The sequence below is a fragment of the Panthera pardus genome, unplaced genomic scaffold, assembly GCF_024362965.1.
Source record: "Panthera pardus isolate Hobbes unplaced genomic scaffold, ASM2436296v1 HiC_scaffold_27, whole genome shotgun sequence".
NCBI classification, from domain to species: Eukaryota; Metazoa; Chordata; class Mammalia; order Carnivora; family Felidae; genus Panthera; species Panthera pardus.
The window spans coordinates 107,292,291-107,312,354 of NW_026526843.1; the positions used below are offsets into that span (position 1 = coordinate 107,292,291).

General features: G+C 42.1%; 1 protein-coding gene across 2 annotated transcripts in view; it reads left to right on the forward strand.

The window, feature by feature from the left end:
• SMPX (small muscle protein X-linked) overlaps nt 1-20,064 on the forward strand; it is a 54,382-nt gene that overhangs the window by 33,474 nt on the left and 844 nt on the right. The window lies entirely within an intron of this gene.

Sequence of the window (20,064 nt, forward strand, 5' to 3'; positions counted from 1 at the left end):
CCTCAGGGTAGATACTGTTGGCATCTAGTGGGTAGAGCCCAGTGATGCCACTGAATTTGTCACAGTGCATAGGACAGCTCCCCACAGGAAATGTCATTAATGCCGAGGCTGAGGAACACTGAACTCCACAGTGTGTATACAGTCCTCAGCATAGTGGTAGCTATTATTACTGATGATAGCATGTTAGCATCAGAAAGAACTTAATTGAAGGCACTGGCTGTGCTAGAGTAGGTACATCTGCGCTCCGCTTCCAGCCATATCGCGTAGTAATTCTGTTACTTTGGGCAAGTTCCTGGTCACTGTGAGCCACATCTATAAATAGGAGTGGTAATACCTATCTTGAGAGGGAACCATAAAGACACTGAATTGACTCAGATGGTGACCTGGCATGAAACAGCATCCAGAAAGTGTTCATTCCCTTTGTGGTCTCCATGTCTTGCTTATGCCCTCCATCCTCTGACCCTTTCTACCAAAGGCGGGGGTCAGTTGGTTGGTTTTTAAATGAAATAATCTCTAAAGAATAGCTCTGCATCTTTTGCCTGGGGAATATGAAAAATATCACTGAAAATGAAACCCCATTAACTGTCTGTGACTAAGATGAGCTCACTGCAGCACTTGTAAGCATCTGAAAGGATCTCTTTCTCAGTTGCCACCCACCTTACATCATTTGAGCTTGAGCCAGTTCGTGAGCTGATTTCTAAGGTGTAAGTATGCTCATTCTCCTGGAGGAGGCACTGCGGTCCCATTTTTCAAAACTGGCAGCCGCTCCAGTATCCAGAGCCCTTGTCTCGACAGCAACATTACAAACATTTCATTTGAGCACTTTCATTTTGTTAGGGAGACTTCAAGGGATTTCCACCCCTGACCATTTTTAAGTAGCAGATACATCCGGTTTGTAATTTCAGACTTTTCTCTGAAGGCAATCGTTTAAGAAATATTTAGAAGGTCAAGCTGCCACACTACTATCAAGGAAAAGCGAAACAATGCATTTGAGACACCATTTTACTGAGCATTTAGAATGGGCTTGATGGCAAAAAGAGGCATATCATCTTTTTAGTAATCTTCTGTGCACAGACTATGTACTATTGGAGTCTGGTCTAGAAACTAAAACAAGATCCATGTCAATCTGAATACCCAGAGGTGTCTTCTCTATGACATTCTGTCCTGGCTCATGCCCCATTCATATCCAACTTACACCTATTATTACTCTCCAGGAGTGTTCTCTCCCTCTTTCTGATGTTACCTAACTTGATCATTAAGTAATGTCTACTTTGCAATAAGAGTGAAACGGGTAGGCAGTCATTAATACACACAGGCGCCAAACAACATGGCAGCTTAGACACTGTGAGTGGCCGCTTAAGGGGGTATCATGAGCCAGGCAATGAGGAAACAGAGGCTTATTTGGAGTTTTAAGACAAAAACTAACTCACATCTTTTAACGAGAGGCTAATAGTAGCAATAATATTAACAAGCCCTTGCACCTGATTTTAAGAATTCCAAATTACTTCTGTGTTGTCTTTTGAGGCTCACAACAGTTCCATAAGACAGGCAGGGCATTGAATTTGCAGTTCATTTTTTTTTAGTTTATTTATTTATTATGAGAGATAGAAATAGAGAGACAGTGAGAGCAAGAGCATGCGCAGGGTCAGGGCAGAGAGAGAGAATCCCAAGCAGTCTCCGCATTCTCAGCACAGAGCCTGATGTGGGGCTCGAACTCATGAACTGTGAGGTCATGACCTAAAGCAAAATCAAGAGTCAGACACTTAGCGACTGAGCCACCCAGGTGCCCCAAATTTGCAGTTCATTCTTATGTGACTTCCAACTTCATACAGCATAGAAGATTGTGGAATATATCATCATCTCCTTCCAGAGAAAGTTCATTTTAAGACTAATTATTAAATTAAGCCTAGATAAGTGCATCTGTAGAAAATGGGTGTGACCTCTTTTAATTAGAAAAGTAGGATCATGACATAGTCTGTAGCAGGCACCAAAGACCCATGCATGGGCCACAACTGAACAGGAGGATTTTTCTCACTGACACAAAAAGAAAGCCAGGATTAATCTACCCACTTCTATCTATAGCTATATGTCAAAGGAAATGTACTATCTCAACTTTCATCTCTATTTACTGTTTTCTTGCTGCCTAATTTTAGAAAATCGTATTTTAATCCTTTATTTTATTTATTTTAAGTAGGCTGCATGTCCAGTGTGGGACTTGAACTCACGACCCTGAAATCAAGAGTCACATGCTCTACTGACTGAGCCAGTCAGGCACCCCAAATTGTATCCTTTATACACATATAAACATACAGCACACACACACACACACACACACACACACACACACGATCCCAGATTTGAAAATTGGGTTGAAATGTCTTCATTTCAGGAAGACTGGGTGGCAAACAAATGCCCCAGGGAAAGACCTCCCTTTAAGAAACCGCCAAATCATCACCCTGAAGGTAAACTCTCCTGGAAACCTCTTCATTGTCACCAACAGCCAAGAAATGGCATAATGGATTCCCTGTAGAATCACAGATGAAGTTTACTGCTAGTTATCTGTCAGGGGAGAAAGCCTGGGAGTCATTCTGAGCCAAATCCAATTCAATTATGGGCCAATTATAGACCTGCTTCCATTGCCAGGAACGGGCCATACCACCAACCCAGCTGGTTTCAAAGCCCCTGGCTGGCAGGAACTCCCTGTACAGGGGTAGAAGAGATCATGGCCCAGATAAGACAAAATAGCTGAGGCAGTGTTTGGAGACCAGCACAGATGGGAAATGCAACTGCATTATAGTATGACCCCTGAACCTCCTCACCATCTCACTACCATTCTTTCACAACTGACGTCAGACTCACTTTTCCCTCCTGGGCGGCACCCTTTCTAATGAGGTGATCAAATTATGACATGTCAAGAGGTGGCAGGTGGGACTTTGCTCTTGTACCCAGGGTCAGCCTGCTACAGTCTTGCAGCCCTGGCCACAGTGCTAACAAGAAACACAGTGCCTGGATACCCACATCCACTGGCAACTTCATTGAACATGAAGGAGTTAAAATGCCAAGAAACTTGAGTTAGAAACTTGTGTCAAGTAAAAATAAAGCTATCTCTATTAAAAATCAAAACAACTTTGTGAATTTTGGCTGGCACTGCCAGCCGAATGATGTCATTTCAGGTCCATATTCTAGCAGCCAGAGTGCAGCTATTCCTCCAGGCTGGTTTCGCATGTCTGATGTGCCAACTGCAGAGGCAAGCCTGTCCCTATCTTTAACTGAGATCCTGAGGAGAGTGGGGATGAGGCAGCACCAAGGACAGCATTCTGTGGACTGTGGCAATAGAAACCGTTGAGATTGGCCTATAGCAGTGGTTCTCAAACTTTCTCGCACATCGGCATCAGGTGGAGGGCTTCCTGAGAATCTGCATTTCTGACAAGTTTCCAAGGGCTGCTGCTGCTGGTTTGGGGACCATACTTTGTGAACCACTGACATAGAGGCATCAATCTAGATTGTTTAGGTCTGGACATTCAAAATCCCCTAACTAACCTATCATCTGGTCCACAGTTTTACAGCTAGTATCCAAACGTATAGTGAGCAATTTGGTCAAACGTCCTTCCCGAAATTCAGATACACAAAGCATCAATGAAGCAACAATCATTCATGCTTAGAAAAGTGCTTCCAAGGGTCAGGCACTGTGCCAAGTATTTTACCTTGTGATTCTAGTATGAGTTAGTACACATAAGAGCTCCATTTTACAGGTGACAAACCTGAGGCACAGACAGGTTATGTGACTTCCCCCAAGGTGGCACAACTACACAATGGGGCATACAGGATTCAAATCCAGGTCGTCTGACTTTTTTTTTTATTTTTTAAGAATTTACTTTTGAGAGAGAGAGTGCAAGCAGGGGAGTAGTAGAGAGAGAGAGGGAGACACAGATTCCGAAGCAGGCTCCAGGCTCTGAGCTGTCAGCACAGAGCCCGACATGGGGCTTGAACCCACAAACAGTGAGATCATGACCTTAGCCGAAGTTGGAGGCTTAACCAACTGAGCCACCCAGGCACCCCAGGATGTCTGAATCTCAACCCATTACCCCATGCTAACTCTCCATGTGGCAGATAGGGTAAGCTCCATAGAGGTGAAATGTGCTGTGTAACTTAAGAAGGACATTCCTAATATAACAGATGAGGAATTCTGCCAGTGGCATCAACTTACCTGCTAGTCACTTAACCTTACTGATTCAACATTAATTTATGTAATTGTTTATTAAGTTCTGACACTGTTACAATCCAAGCGTTGGCAAACTAGGGCCCATAGGCCAAATACACTTTACCACCTGGTTTTCTTTTTAAACTTTTTATTTTGAAATCATTCTAGATTCACACACAGTTGTAAGAAATACACAAAGAGATCCCTGGATGCAATGATTTGGAAGAAAGAAGAAAAATCATTTTTCTAATCTCTGTAGAAATATTTCTCAGGAAGGCCTTGCCATGTTTCAAATATATGCAGAGACAAAAAAGCCGGATTTGATACTCTTTATTCAAGCATACTGTTATGGATATCTAGGGATTGGAAGGAAAACACAAAAGAGGTTCTAAATTTGAACATTTTTCAAGTCTAATACAAGACAGGACCAGGATCACAGCTACTTGGCTGATTGATTGGCAGTTGCATAGCTTTTCCCAAATATTGTGGCATAAGAACTGAAGCCAGTTTCTGAACAACGGAGTTGTCCAGCCTTGAGCTTTCGGTGGGAATCACTTTGTTTTTATTCTAGTTATCATAGTCTTGGAGTCAGGCAGCAGTGAATTGCTGGATACAGCTAGACCTGTGGTTGTAGGTGCAGACTGCACACTCGGATCACCAGGACTTACCTGAGACCCACCTCTGACCAAATAATTCTTTGAGGGAGGGGTATGTTTCACAAGATCCTAAGATGAGTATAACACGCAGTTTGGGTCAGAAGGACTGAGTTAGAGAATGTTTATCATTCCTCCCAGGACAAACCAAACTGACATGTTTCTTGCTTAGAAAAGTGTTCCTTTGGTTGAATGTCAAGGTTGCTGGTATGAAAGTCCCTAAATGTGGGAAATAGCTAAGCATTCTTGAAAAGCCATGTAGCATAGATATACACTTATTCATAGGGTGGTCCAATAGTGAGCCACAGCCTCTGTTTGGGATAGCACATGGGGAAGAGATATTGTTATCCAGAATGCCAGAGGAGTCCAGAACAATAGCCATATTGAGCTTAGTAGGGGCTGAAGACTCTCTGGTCCCCACTAGTGAGTATGCTGTGCCTTGTCAGTGTTGTGATGTATTTAGCTAGCAATACGTAAAGTCATACTCTAATAGGTAGGGGACCATCCGTGTCACTTAGTCCAACCAAGTCTAGTAGGTCCTCTCTATACTCCCTGTTTTCCAGATATGTCCCCTACCCTGGAGAGTGACTTGGGTTTAACAACGAACTCAGCAACTTTTTATCTCTATCCCAATCCCACTCACTCTAAAAACTGTCAGGGCTGTTGTCCCCTCCAAATAATTCCAGTCGCACCCTTTGGAGTGACTCATTGAGAGTCCAAGTAAGTCCCATTCCATTGGAGTTTCTTTTAACTAGTTCTACCTTTGGGTATAAACATAATATAAGTGGGTTATATTTTTAGTATGATATGCAAAGTACTAACTGCTGAGTGCTGAAGTGTTGCACTGTAAGCTTTGGTTCAAGATCAGTCAACTATGTTGGCCTGCTCCTGCAAAGTTGAATCCATGAGTTCTCAGGATGCCAGATCTCTAATGTCTGGCTATCCACCATTTCAGAAATGCCCAAAGCAATATGTTCCTACCCTGTGGCTAAGGAACTGGTTTTTGACATAAATGCCATTTTTTTCATGATTCCGACCAGTAACACCTATTTATTGACACATAAAATATAAGAGCTGGGCTTGGCTTACAGCAATTGTAAAAAAAAAAAAAAAAAAAAAAAAATATATATATATATATATATATATATACACACACATATATATACACACACACATATATATATACACACATATATACATATATACACACACATACATATATACGTATATATATATACATATATGTATATATATATATGTGTGTGTATATATATATATGTATATATGTGTGTATATATACGTATATATATATTTTTTATTTAAATTCCAGTTTTTAATTTAAATTTTATATAAAGTTTTTATTTAAATTCAAGTTCATGAACATACAGTGTAATAGTTTCAGGTGTAGAATTTAGTGATTCAACACTTATATACAACATCCAGCGCTCATCTCGACAAGTGCCCTCCTTAATCCACATCACCTATTTCACCCATCCCCCCACCCACCTCCCCTCTGGTAGCCATCAGTTTGTTCCTTATAATTAAGAGAGTATTTCTTGGTTTGCCTCTCTTTTTTCCCATGTTTGTTTGTCTTGTTTCTTAAATTCCACATATGAGTGAAACCATATGGTATTTGTCTTTTTCTGGCTTTTTTCACTTAGCACAATCCTCTCTAGTTCCACCCACATCATTGCAAATGGCAAGATTTCATTCCTTCTTTATAGCTGAGTAAGATTCTATTGTATCTATATACCACATCTTCTTTATCCATTCATCAGTTGATGGACATTTTGGCTCTTTCCATCATTTGGCTGTTGAACAACTGTCTTACCTATTGCTGTGTAACAAATTTCCCCAAACCCAGCAGCTTAAAACAATAATAAATATTATCTCAGAGTTTCTGTGGGTCAAGAATTCAGCAGTGATTGAGCTGGGTGGTTCCAGCCTGGGGTCCCTTGTGCAGTTACAGTCAAGACGTCAGCTGGGACTACAGTCATCTAAAGCCTTGACTAAGGCTGAAAGATCCACTTTCAAGACAGTGCATTCATGCCACTGGTTAATGGGTGCTGACTGTTATCAGGAGGCATTGGTGCCTTCCCATGTGGACCTCACCACTAGGCTACTTGGGTGCCCTCACAATATGGTGGCTGGCTTCTCCCAGAGCAAGTGATCCAAGAGGGAGCAAAAGTACAACATGCAGTGGCTTTTATGAGCTAGCCTTAGAAGTTACATTCTGTAATTTCTGTAATGTTCTCCTGATTACCCAAGTTAGCCCTATTTGGTGTGAAGGGGACTATACACGGGTATGAATACCAGAAGGCAAGACTCACTGGGAGCCATCTGGGAGGATGCCTACAATATCACCTTAAAAAAAAAAAAAAAACAGAACACTGAGGTCCAGAGAAGTGAGGTTTGCCCAAAGTCACATAGCCTAAACATTTCAATATTTGTTTTTCTTTCAACCCCGGTGATCTTCACCACCCACACTTTCTTGTATTTATTTAAAACACCAAATGTTGTTTATCTTTGGGAAGATTAGAAAGATTATTTCCAAATGTGAAGCCAGTTTCCCTGATGTTTTTTTTAACAGAAGAAGCCTTCAGAAACCAGACAACGTGTAAGCAAAGTGCATACTCTGAGCACTCAGGAAAGGTTTTTCTTCATTTTGTTGGGTCATTAGGGAGGAAGTGCTACAGAAGGAGGGAGGAAGTGCTACAGAAGGAGGGAGAAAAAAGCAGAACCTCTAAGGGAAGACAAATCCAGAAGAGAATCCAGTGTTTGAGGGATAAATTTTACCTTTTTGCATGCTCTTCTCTCTCCTCAGCTTGTTCCCATATTGTGATGGTTTTCCTGCCCTTTCTTTTGATTTCTGAGGGTGAAAACAAGAAAAAAGAAGACAATAAATAAGAAAAAAAATCAGAGTATCACCAAAAATCAAAGCATTGGCAAGGCCACCCTCCTTAGGAGTTTGGGTTTCACTAATCCCAGATAAAAGACAGTGATCTGGCCACAAGGACTCCCTAGGAAAATCACAGAATTTTTTTCTGTAAAAACTTATGTTTCTGAAAACACACATACACACACAAAGATTTTTAACCGCAAGACTCAGAACTGATCAATATTATCAGTTCTTTTCTCTTCAGGATCCTCTTTGAAATAGCCATCTGCTAAGAAAGGCAGCAATAAGAAAGAAACCTCTTCCTTATTCTCTATCCCTTTTCAGTCAGTTAAAAACCGACAAGGCCTGTCATCTCTGATCAATGTAATTGTCAGGAGACACGACGGCTTTCTCCCTGCTTGACCTATTTTGTCTAATGGGGCCCACTCGTTTGCCCTCTGCCACGCTACCTTCTCTCCTGAGTTCCATTTATAGCAGGGTGTATTAATGGTTAAATCGTTAGAAGCGGATCTGTCTCCCTCCCAAGGCTTATTTCCCCTATTCAATAAATTAAGCCATGGGATTGGAGAGACTGTCCATTTCTGCTCTATTTAAGTTCAGATTCTTCCTTGCCCACAAAATACTGTGAACCGACAGGTGAGAGCTCAGTATGAGTTCCCACTGCCCGCCCAGCAGTCTGTGGTCACTTGCTATTTGCTTCCTATTTAGTTCTCTAAGAAATGCTTGTGTGGCCCATGGGAATTTTCCTAAGCCCTTGATGGAAGTCTGATATCTGGAGCTGAAGTGCTTTACTGAGGAGCTCTTGGGCATTTGCGCATACTGAAGGACCTCCTTTATCAATTCTCAGGCGAGAGCCCTTGGACAATTGGTAGGAGGTTCTGATATGTTTGATCCCTCTCTTCACCTTGAAAGAAGGTATGCAAACTCCATTCATCCACTATGCTTGTTGCTGTCACACAGGTGACCTCACTGAACAATTGGAGCATTAATGGCCCACAGCTGTCAAAGCGACCTGTGCACTTCCCTTCTCAAAGCCTTTTCTCACTTGTTTGTAGTTGCCAGAGCCCTGCAGTCAAGACCTTTCAAAAACAAAAGTGATAATGTCACTGCCCTGCTGAACATCCTTCAGTGGCTCCCCATTACCCCAGGAGCCTGCATTAACTGGCTCACACTCACCAATTTTTCCCCATCTTGCATTTCTGCCCCTTCAGGGCATTCCTTCTCTAACCCTAGTGAACTTCTCCCAGTCCATGGAGGTGCCACGCTGACACGAGGTCTTTTACACATGCTGAGAATTTTCTTTGCAAGTCTTTCTCTCCTCCCCTACCCATTAGCTGGTTCACTCCCACCCCTCATGCAGTCTCAGTTTAAATACACTTTCTGGAATGTCCATGGCCTCTTAACGGGATAGCACCCACAACAGCACCCACAGCAGCTGTCATTTATTTTATTGTCTGACTTTCGTTCTAGATGTTCAATTCCTTGAAGGGGGTAACTTGTCACTTGTCCACTAGTGTGCCCACAGTGCCTAATACATTTTCTGACATATGATGTAACCAAACTTAAGCCAGGCATTTAAGACCATTTAACCACCAAGCCACATCCAAAAGAAACCTAAATTGATTTCCAAAAACGGCCTCAAAAATGAATGCAAATCTTCATCTAAGAAAGATTTACATTGTAAAACACATAGTAACACTACCCCAAAAGTCTCTTGATTCATTATCAGCCCAAGATTCCTTCACCCCGGAGACTTCTTACCCCAAATATCTCATTATTTACCTAAAACCCAGCTATCCACTGGTTGCCCCAGCCCTTCTTTTTTTCGTATAATTTTGAGTCAGTTTACTCCTTTCAATTCTACACTCCAGCCCTTTAGACCTCCACCAGCTGTCAACACCACAAACAGGTTCAAGCCAAGATGACAAATACTGAATCTTGCTTGGAAGGCAGAGGTGGAGGAAGGGATGTGTTGACATAAGCTTTTTGTGGGACTTGTAAGTTGTGTTTTGTTTTTGTTTTTGTTTTTGTTTTTGTTTTTTGCTATATGGGAGGCACTCTGGTAAATGCTTTATTAAGTAATGCTCCCAACAACCCTACAAGCTTCATACTGTTAGTTTCCTGTACTTCAAAAGAACACTTGCCCAAGGTAGCACAGCTGGGAAGCAGGAGAGCCGGGATCTGAAGGCAGAGTCTGCGTTAAAATGTTTCCACACTAGGCGCTCAGTAAACATTAGTTGAACATATAGACAGGGTCCCACCTGGGAACCAGTTTGGAGGCTGGCAAGGCAAAGGCTGTTAAAGCATTTTCTCTGGTGAATTGATTGCAAGTATACGTGAACACTTTATTTCAAAGTTGCTTTTAAAAAGGGGGAATGAGAGATACAGGCTTCCAATTATGGAATGTATAAGTCATGGAGACGAAAGGTGCAGCACAAGGGAACACATTCAATGGTACTGTAATAGTAATACGTGGTGAAAGACAGTAGCTATACTTGTGAGCACAGCATATCATACAGACTTGCTGAATCACTATGTTGTACACCTGAAACTAATGTAATGCTGGGTGTCAACTATGATTCAATAAAACAACAAAAAGTTGCTAAAAGAGGCTTCAAAAAGTGAGTTCAAAAACTTGGAATAGGAAAAAAATGTGGTTAGGTAACATTGTTAGACAAGGTAGATGTTGTCATTAAACTCTGCTACAAGGCTAATTTAGTGAGGCAGGTAAATCTAATTTCCAAGAAGGGGCCATTAATCTAATCAAAGTTGATCAGAAAATCATTCATATGTTTTATCACAAATGCCCCAGAAGGGACCGTTCATCACACTAGAGCACACAGCTGTCCCAGCTCAGTTTGGGATCATTTTCTTTCACAGAAGCATTTCTCAACCTCAGCAATATTCACATTTGGGCTGGATAATTCTTTGGGGGTGTGGGCTGTCCCAGGCCCTATAGGATGCTTACAGCATCCCTGGCCTCTACCCACCAAATACCAGTGGCATCCCCTCCTCCTGGTTGTAATAACCAAAATGTCTCTAAATATTGCCAAATGTCCATGGGGAGGAGCAAAATACCACCCCACACACTGTGAATGACTCCTTTAGGCCCTTGATTCTCAAAGTGTGGTCCACGGACCAAATGCAATAGCATCTCTTGGAAGGTTGCTAGAAATGCACAACCTAGGCTCTACCCCAGAGCTCCTGAGTCAGAATCTGCAGTTTAACAAGATCCCTAGGTGCTTCCTATGGGCATTAAAGTCTGAGAAGCCCTTCTAGGCCAGTGGTTGTCAACCCTACCTGCACGTAAGAGGCCTTGGGGAGCTTTAAAAAATACTGATCTCACCCTCAGAGACTCTGAAGTCATTGGTCTGGGGCAGCCTGGGCCTTGGGATTTTTTAAAACTCTCCAGGTGATTCTAATGTGCAGCCAAGTTTATGTTTCTTGTTGTGGATAGTTTAAGAACAACCTGCCCTACAATTTTGGGAGTAAAATTACTCCTGTAAATTACTCCTGTAAAAAGCCTGTAAGCAAGTCCTCACATCTCCAGAGTGATGCTTCTTTCCTTTCCATGAACATCCTTCTTTTTTGACTTATTATCACTTTTCAGATGATAAAATGAAGGTCCTTTGATGATAGTTTTGAAAGGTCAATTTGCGGCATCTGGGTGGCTCTGTCGGTTAAGCGTCCAACTTCAGCTCAGGTCATGATCTTGTGGTTCGTGGATTCGAGCCCCATATTGGGCTCTGTGCTGAAAGCTCAGAGCCTGGAGTCTGCTTCCGATTCTGTGTCTCCCTCTCTCTCTGCCCCTGACCTGCTCACGCTTTGTCTCTCTCTCTCTCTCTCTCTCTCTCAAAAATAAACATTAAAAATGTAGGATTTGGCCGTAACTAACTTGAAATCATGGTTGGAATGATTTGGAGGAAAAATGAAGGCATTGGCTTAAGCTTCCCCAGATAGCTTTTTAAAGACGTAAAAGCCTTATAGTCAGTGATATTGTAATGGTGTTGTATGGTGACAGATGGCAGGTACACTTGCGGTGAGCACAGCATAATGTGTAAACTTATCAAATCACATGTTGTACACCTGAGGCTACTGTAACATTGCATGTCAAGTATACTAAAAAAATTTTTTTAAACCCCTTTAATTAAAAAAAGAAGAGCCATCAGAATCATATCTCAAACTCTTGCTAATTTAAAAAAAATGTCTGTACTTGAAAAAGTTCCAAACATTAAACAGCAAACTCTATCAGGAAAATTGTTTTGCATGAAATGTGCAATTATATAAAGAGCCCGTGAAAATTGGGAAGCAAAACACTAACACCTTAATAGATAAAGGAAATGAACTCACAATTCACAAAAGTGGATGTATAATTAGAGAAGCATGAGAAAATGTGCAGCCTGACTAGTAATCAAAGGGATGCTCAATGGAAAGAGTTACCAATTTTCTTTTTACAATATTCACAAAGATGAATGGGAAAATGATCATGGAACAGGCCCTTGCTCATTCCCTCAATAGATAGTGTCTTCTGTAGAGAAGGCACTCCGCTAGCCTACACAGGGTGTGGGGCTTACTAAATGGAAAAGTTCCAGCCACTGAATTTCTATCTCCCCCAACCCAGTTGGGCCTTGATGGAAGGCATCCTAAAGAAGATGTTCATGTGGGAAAAGTTTTATTCATTTACAATAGCAAATTGATTAAAAACACAAATGCCCATTAACAGGATTATGATTAAGTAAACTTTGGTGAATCCACCTGATGAAATACTACAGACACTATTTGTTATATAATGAATAATTAATGAAAAAAGAATACAAATAGTAGAAACTGGAAAAATGGTTCAGTAATAAGGTAAATTTTGAAAATGCTACATGGTGTCATCCCCATAATCCAAAACACACAATATGCATCTGTATATTTAGAGCTCTGAGGAGCCCTAGGGGTGCCTGGGTGGCTCAGGTGGTTAAGCCTTCAACTTTGGCTCAGGTCATAATCTCACTGTTTGTGGGTTCAAGCTCCATGTCGGGCTCTGTGCTGACAGCTCAGAGCCTGGACCCTGCTTCTGACTCTGTGTATCCCTCTCTCTCTGCCCCTCCCCCGTTCGTGCTCTGTCTCTGTCTCAGAGATAAACAAACATTAAAAAAATAAAGCTCCAAGGAGCCCTAAAACTTAGAAAATGGTTTATCTTTGTTTAACCCAGTATTTCTCCATTTATCTGACCATGGAAAGTTTCTTTTTTTTCCCCCTCCCCTCCTTTTCTTTCAAAAGTGAAACTTCATTGTCTCTTGGAGCTGCTATTTCTCAAACCCACCAACCAACCAACCAACCAACCAACCAACCCTTGAGGATATGCTGGCATATACAGTAGTATTTAAAAGCTATATATACTATATATTATTAACTTAAATTTAAATTAAAAAAATAAAATCTATGTAAAAATAAAAGCCATACATGCTATGTACATAAATTAAAAAATTCATCAAGTTGTTCACTTAAGATTTGTGCGTTTACTCTACAAAAAATATTAGAAAGAAATCCTGCTAAATTCTGAGAAGGCAAGAAATATTTTTAAGTTAAATTTTGGTGTCCATTAGAACAAGTACAAGAATGTTTAAGTCAAATTACTGATACACCACAGACAGGCAAGGCGACTCGGATACTGTCAATATGTACAGATTACTTGTGCCCATTTTATACAGGTTTTGAAAAAGGGGTTAGCTAGCATAGGGGAAAGAGCTCCAGAAAGGTTTTAAATCCTGGACTGGCCATTAACTAGTTGTGTGACCTTAGACAAGCAAGTCAATGTATCTGGATTTTAACGTCCTAATTTCTAAAATGAGAAGCAATACTAAAATTCTAGTTCTGTTCATCTTCAAAAATAGTTTTAAAGCTTTGTAGTTCTCTCTTTGCCTGATGGTACATCAAAAGCCATATTTTTATTTGAATACTGAATCTTTGGACCTCTTGGTACCATCATTGTTACTGTAAAAACAAAGTCAGTCAGCTCTAAGGTGATCTCAATGGCAATGTGTTTTCCAGGATGCCTTATGGGTGAGAGACAGAGAGGCCTATATTTATTTTACAGATTCTGTTAACTTTATGTCAAGAAATTGGTTTACCATTTGGATGTTGCAGAACCTGTGACTGCTACAGACAGTTGCCAGATACTTCTAAGAGGATGCTGGATATTTCTGATGTAAGCACCATTGTCTATAGGCCTTGAATGCTCAGGCCTGAACAACACAGAAGGGTTTCGCCATCTTTGGAAACTTGGAGAATCTCTTGGATGAGACAGTAGTCTACTCCATTTTGTTTTATCACTTTGTCTACCTTTGATGTTTGTGAGTTCTGTTTTGTGTGGGAAGTCTTGGGTCAGCTTTCTCCAGTGAAGTCACTGGCTCCTTTTGAAATAGGGAGGTCTGTGCTCTGGTAGATGGAGAGAAATTGACCACAAAACCAGGAGCTGTCAGTGGTGACTAGTCTTGGATGATGCCCTTTTCTCCACTAAGATCTCCCCAAATTCATTGTTGTCTCAGCTGCTGTCCCAGGCCCTCGACTCTGGCTTGATTACCTAATACAACAAATTCGCAGTACAATAGGATTAAAATAAAACCTTCTGAGCTTGTTTTAATGAGATTTGACCTGGACATGCAATTTGCCTTTTCCTTACTCAAACTTTCCACGTCAAGCACAGAACACTATTTGTATCTGGATTTTAGGTGCAGAATTAAAAAAAAAAATGTCCTACTCTTGGTGCTTTTTCTCATATTCCCTGCTTCCAATAGCTATTGGTAGAAAGATTTCAAATTTCACTTTATCCACCAAAAGCTTCATGATACACAAAAGCCAATTTGGGTGGATGTTTCATGGTTTAAGAAAAAAAGTTTTTAAAGTTTTTATTTAGAGTTTTGTTTCTTTTAATGAGAACTGTGGGTTTGGAGTTCACTTGAGTGCAATTCCAGGCTGTGCACTTCCTCTTGTTTCCCTGACCCTGGTGTGGGAGGTTCTGTAGGAGCCATGATTATAGCTTGCACTGCCTCCTCTCCGTGCTGTCATTTACATGATACAGTGTGTGTGAATGTGCTTCATTAACTCTGGAGGGCCCTGCCAATGCCCTCTGACCAATTCCAAAGCTTCAGCTAGTTTTCTCTGGGTGCATGGCTACCCCCTGCACATGGAACCAGACAGAATGTGAGATACACCTTTCTCTTGACTACTTTTGAGTGTCACTGTGTTTATGGCTCTATGATTTAGCACCACGCAGGAGGAAGTAATCATTGCACAGGCACTGAGTGTGTGGTTAAAGGACTAAATGCAGACAAGTGTTGAGTGGACTCCGTTTCATAAATGATGTATGAGGGGCCACAGCCACTATGACTAACAGAGCTATAAATGGGTCATGGCAACGTGTAAACATCACATGCTCCTCAGCCCAGACTTAAGGTGACACAAGGAAGGTATTTGGTGTAGCACCCCTGTACCAGCCAAGGTATGTCTTTCCCAAATATAAACTAGAAGTGGTGACTCTGTGTCTTTTTGATTTAAGTACAAAAGGAGTGTGGGATACCTGGCGAGTGACTGTTCAGCAGAATGCCTCATATTCCCCATCATTCTCACAAGTGTCCCCTATAGGAGAACAGGACACAGGAGAATAGCTGACAGCTGTTGTCTAGGCAGCAAAGCAGTGTGGCCTGGGATACCACCCAACACACTTGCATTCCAACAACTCGACAAACAAGTGTGCTTTGCAGCATGGGCAATTTTAGCTCTGGATCCTTTCCCATTGTTCCCATTTCTAAAATTGAGCCCTGACCCCAGGTCTCTGAATTCCTGCATTCTTGTATTCTGGTAACCGACAGGTACCCCAAGAACACACTGAGGCCCAGAAGGCTAAGGATGGAGACTCTGGTCCTTTGGAGGCTTTGCAGTGCTGGCAGAACCATATGTGACCTCAGCTATGAGCAGTGTCCTGTGTCCAGGATTGCTGGGTCCTCTTGGATTCCACTGGGACCTGGGAGGGAGAGGGAAAGCTGGGGGGTGGGAGAGGACAGGGTGGTCTGCAGAAGGACAGCTGCCATAACTGCTCTCTGCTCTATCTGCTGCCTCCTGCCTGGCTCCTTCTACAAGGAAGAATCAAGTTCACACTGTAGATTAAATGAACTAATTGTGTAAAGTGGCACATAATAGGAGGTCAAAAAGGACACCACCGCCATCAGCTCCTTCTCCATTCCCCTATGAAGCACAGGCCGATGGTTTGGGCATAGGGGCCCTTCTTCTACCAGGTTCCCCATGCTTCCCATGGCTTGCAGGCACACTAAGTGAAGGGGAAGAGCACAGTTCACCTGAGAATAGTGTTGCATAAAGAACTCCAGACATTTGTTTCTCTATATCATATGGCCATCTTACAGGGCCAAGTGTTATTTGGGAAAACTGGGTCAACATTTCCCTATGTTTCCAAAACTGTCCCAAAGACAGAGGTCTACCAGCTGAACCCAGTCATGAGGGGTGCCTTAGGGCTTTTAAATACTCACTGAAGGATCATTGCAAATGGCTCATCCTATACTGAGAAGTACAGCCATAATTTCAGGCACCTGGGACATGTATGTGATGGTCAAAGTCCATATCGAGTCTGTTACAGAAATGGTTCCCATTTCTGGGTTGCAGATGGCACTTCACGGTCTGGACACTTCTTGGAGAGAAATCACACCTCATGGAACATGCGTCAGTGACAATTTGCTATGACTCATCACCCCTTCCATGCTGCTCAGAGAAGCTGGAGGAATGTCTCAGCTTCAAGGGCAGATTGTCATGGGCCTCTCACTTAGCCAGAAAGACTGGCCATATGTCACCCAGCACGGTCACCACAGTAATCACATGGCTTGAGTGTACCACATTGGGGCTGAGGGCAGATGTGACAGCACCATGGGGATGTAGCACATCAAATCAACACTTCTGGTTTAGTGTGTCCCCCCTCACTCTTTCCTGCTGCCTCGCACTGAAGAAGGTGGCTTTGGCTGTAACTCCAACTCCAGTTCTCTTCCTGCTCTCACTTCCCCAGTGGTCCCACTGGTCAGTCAGCAGGCCCCCTGCTCTGTGTCAGGGGCCATGATAGGCAGTGGGATGTAAAAATGAATAGGACATGTTCATACGCTCCTAGAGGTCACAGCCTAGTGGCAGGACAGCTACGTGGGAACGACATGAGAGGAGAGAGGGCGCATATAACAGATAATTACAGTGCAGCGTGTTAATGCGGAGAGTCACGGGGAGGGACTTTAGTCAAAAGTTATAAGCACAGAGGGTGAGGCCTGACAGCTCTTCTCACATTACAGAAGCAGTGAGGGTCCAGCAAACTCAGAGTGTGGGGCGTGTGAGGGAAAGGGGTTAGATACAGACTGGCTGGAAGGCCCAGATGAGGCTGGGAGTTTTGCTGGCCAACAAAATGAATTTCAGCTAGAACTCCTGGGTTGGGAAGGGGTTGGTATCTTGCTTCCTCTTGGTGACTGGCTTGGACAGAAGACAGGAGTTTCTAAAAAAAAATGCTAAAGAAATATGAGAGCCTATGCCAACTGCTATTGATAATGTTTTCTGTTTTATAATTATTCATCTTTTCCCATCTTTCCCTCTGGTCTGAGAATTATCCAAACCTTCCCTGTTAGTGGAGTGGAAACAGCTCTGGGGTCAAAACACCTGAGTTCGAATCCCAGCTTTTCTATTCACCAGCTATGAGACTTTGAGCTACTTTTGACTTCTGACCTCTCTGTATTTCATCTGGACAACGAGTATAGGCATACCTTGGAGACATTGTGGCTTTGGTTCCAGACCACTGCAATAAAGCGACTGAAATGAATTTTTTGGTTTCCCAGTGCTTATAAAAGTAATGTTTACACTATTCTGTAGTCTATTAAGTGAGCAATGTTATATATATAAAAAATGACATACCTGCCTTAAATAAAACACATTATTACTAAAAAACTGCTAACCATCATCTGAACTTTCAGCGTCACCATCTTTTTGCTGGTCTTGCCTCCGTGTTGAGGGCTGCTGACGGATCAGGGCAGGGCTACCGAAGGTTGGGGTGGCTGTGGCAATTTCTTAAAGTAAGACAACAGTGAAGACTGCTGCATCACATGACTCTTCCCTTCCCTTTAACAGTTAGAGGCCACTGTAGGGTTATTAACTGGCCTAATTTCAATATTGCCATGTCTTAGGGAATAGGGAGGCCCGAGGAGAGAGATGGGGGAACAACCAGTCAGTGCAGCAATCAGAACACACCCAACATTAAGTTTGCCATCCTACATGGGAACAGTATGTGGCACCCCAAAACAGTTACGATAGTATCATCAAAGGTCATTGGTCACAGATCACCGTAACAAATATAATAATGAAAAAGCCCGAAGTATTGTGAGAATTACCAAAGTGAGACAGAGACACGAAGTGAGCAAACACTGTTGGAAAAATGGTGCTGATAGACCTGCTCAGCGTAGGGTTGCCACAAACCTTCAATTTGTAAACAATGCAGTATCAGCAAAGTGCAATAAAGTGAAGCACAATAGAACAAGGGGTGCCCATGTAAACAGAGAGTGCATCACGGTGATGCTATAAGCGTTAAATGACATGACAGGCTCTAAGAAAAAACACCAGAAAGCAAAGCTTTCTAAAAGGCCTCTGCTACAGGAGAAAGAGATACCCTCTTGCACTGCTGGTGGGAATGCAAACTGGTACAGCCACTCTGGAGAACAGTGTGGAGGGTCCTCAAAAAGTTAAAGTAGATCTACCCTACAATCCAGCAATTGCACTACTAGGTATTTATCCAAAGGATACAAAACTACAGATTCGAAGGGGTACATGAACCCTGATGTTTATAGCAGCATTTTCAACAATAGCCGAACTGTGCAGAAAGCCCAAATGTCCACTGACTGATGAATGGATAAAGAAGATGTGGGGTGTGTGCGTGCGTGATTTATATATATATAAAATGGCATATTACTCAGCCATTAAAAACAATGAAATCTTGCCATTTGCAACGACATGGATGGAGCTAGAGAGTATTATGCTAAGCAAAATAAGTCAGCCATATGATTTCACTCATATGTGGAATTTAAGAAACAAAACAGATGAATGTATGGGTGGGGGGGGGGAAAGACAGAGGGAAACAAACCCTAAGAGTCTCTTAATGATAGAGAACAAATTGAGGGTTGATGGAGAGAGGTTGGGGGGGGGGAGATGGGTTATATGGGTGATGCATACTAAGGAGGGCACTTGTGATGAGCACTGGGTATTGTATGTAAGTGATGCATCATTGAATTCATCATTGAATCCATTCCACTGTATGTTAGCTAACTAGAATTTAAATAAAAATTTGAAAAGAAAAAAAATAGACCTCTGCTATAGAATTCTCCTCAGGGCTCATTGTCCATGACTGGGTCCCACAGCTGCCTCTAGTTTTAAGAGAGACTGGGAGGTAGAGTATTTGCCTATCAGCCTTTGTAGTAGAGAAAAAACAAGGGTGAAGGTAGTTGAGAATGGATACAGAGAGAGACAAGCCGGTGGGTGACTGGGTGGCTCAGTTGGTTGAGCTTCCGACTTTGACTCAGGTCATGATCTCATAGTTTGTGAGTCTGAGCCCAGTATCGGGTTCTCTGCTGTCAGCACAGAGCCTCCTTCAGATCCTCTGTCCCCACCTCTTTATTTCCCTCCCCTGCTCACACACACTCTCTCAAAGATAAATAAAACATTTTTAAAAATTAAAAAAAAAGAGAAAGAGAAAGAGAGAGAGAAAGCGAGAGCACCAAGCCATAGTGTCTGTCACAGCAGTGGCAGAGCCTTGTTTGTGGAGTTTTCTTTCTCCAGCCATTGACAATTAAAAAAAAAAAGTAGCATTTTATTTGTTAAAAAAGATGCAACCTATTCACATAAAATCACAAGGTATGACACCCAGGAATAATGAAAAACAAATGTGTAAATAATGTCCAAAGATCTCTACATTACAAGAGATTTTAAAAGAAATGGCACCACATCCATGATCTATTGCTGCACCCACCAAAATCCAATGGGTTAGAACAAAATCATTCATTATACTGGCTCATATGTTTGTGGCTCATTTAGGTTGGGATCACTTATGCACCTCTATTAGCTGGGGCTCTGTGCTAGATGGGGCTTTGTTGGGGCATGTTAGTTGGGGTGTCTCAACTGCACATGTTTCTTATCCTTTTCCTGGGATAAGTAGGCAGGCCAATGGCAGACATGCAAGAGAGTTAACAAAAACATGTGATACCTCTTGAGGCCCAAGGTCATAACTGGCAGACCATTCT